Source organism: Arachis duranensis, chromosome 1, assembly GCF_000817695.3.
Source record: "Arachis duranensis cultivar V14167 chromosome 1, aradu.V14167.gnm2.J7QH, whole genome shotgun sequence".
Lineage (NCBI taxonomy): Eukaryota > Viridiplantae > Streptophyta > Magnoliopsida > Fabales > Fabaceae > Arachis > Arachis duranensis.
Window position 1 is genome coordinate 85,480,537 of NC_029772.3, and position 1,826 is coordinate 85,482,362.

Genomic DNA, 1,826 nt, shown 5'->3' on the forward strand with positions numbered 1-1,826 from the left:
CTTTTGAATTTGTTGTTTTAAGAATGTTAAAATTGTTGGCTCTTGAAAGAATGATGGAAAACGAGAAATGTTATTGAGGATCTGAAAAATCATCAAATTGATTCTTGAAGCAAGAAAAAGCATTGAATACAAAAAAAAGGCAAGCAGAAAAGCCAATAGCCCTTTAAACCAAAAGGCAAGGGTAAAATAAAAAGGATCCAAGGCTTTGAGCATCAGTGGATAGGAGGGCCCACAAGAATAAAATCCTGGCCTAAGCGGCTGAGCCAAGTTGTCCCTAACCATGTGCTTGTGGCGTGAAGGTGTCAAGTGAAAACTTGAGACTGAGCGGTTAAAGTTGTGATCCAGAGCAAAAAGAGTGTGCTTAAGAACCCTGGACACCTCTAATTGGGGACTCTAGCAAAGCTGAGTCACAAGCTGAAAAGGTTCACCCAGTTATGTGTCTGTGGCATGTATGTATCCGGTGGCAATACTGGAAATCAGAGTGCTTTGGGCCACGGCCAAGACTCATAAAGTAGCTGTGTTCAAGAATCAACATACTTAACTAGGAGAATCAATAACACTATCTAAATTTTGAGTTCCTATAGATGCCAATTATTCTAAACCTCAAAGGATAAAGTGAGATGCCAAAACTGTTCAGAGGCAAAAAGCTGCTAGTCCCGCTAATCTAATTGGAGCTAAGTTTCATTGATATTTTGGAGTCTATAGTATATTCTCTTCTTTTTATCCTATTTTATTTTCAGTTGCTTGGGGACAAGCAACAATTTAAGTTTGGTGTTGTGATGAGCGGATAATTTTTACGCTTTTTGACATTATTTTTAGTATGTTTTTAGTATGTTTTAGTTAGTTTTTATTATATTTTTATTAGTTTTTATTTAAAATTTACTTTTCTGGACATTACTATGAGTTTGTGTGTTTTTCTGTGATTTCAGGTATTTTTTGGCTGAAATTGAGGAACCTGAGCAAAAATCTGTTTCAGAGGCTGAAAAGGACTGCAGATGCTGTTGGATTCTGACCTCCTTGCACTCTAAGTGAATTTTCTGGAGCTACAGAAGCGCAATTGGCGCGCTCTAAATTGCTTTGGAAAGTAGACATCATGGGCTTTCCAGAAATGTATAATAGTCCATACTTTGCCCGAGATTTGATGGCCCAAACCGGCATTGCAAATCAGCTTCAGAATTCCCGGCATTTAACGCCGGAACTGGCACAAAAATTGGAGTTAAACGCCCAAACTGGCACAAAAGCTGGCGTTTAACTCCAGGAAAAGTCTCTACACATGAAAGCTTCAATGCTCAGCCCAAGCACACATCAAGTGGACCCCGGAAGTAGATTTTTACGTCATTTACTCATTTCTGTATACCCTAGGTTACTAGTTCACTATAAGTAGGACCTTTTGACATTGTATCTTTACCTTATGACACATTACACGTTTCTTATTGTATCTTCTACAGTATGAGTCTCTAAACCCCATGGTTGGGGGTGAGGAGCTATGCTGTGTCTTGATGGATTAATGCAATTACTACTGTTTTTCATTCAATCACGCTTGCTTCTATTCTAAGATATCACTTGTTCTTCAACTTGATGAATGTGATGATCCATGACACTCATCATCATTCTCACTCATGAACGTATGCCTGACAACCACCTCCATTCTACTTTAGATTGAGTGAATATCTCTTGGATTCCTTAATCAGAATCTTTGTGGTATAAGCTAGAATTGATGGCGGCATTCAAGAGAATTCGGAAGGTCTAAACCTTTCCTGTGGTATTTTGAGTAGGATTCAAGGATTGAATGACTGTGACGAGCTTCAAACACCTGAAGGCTGGGA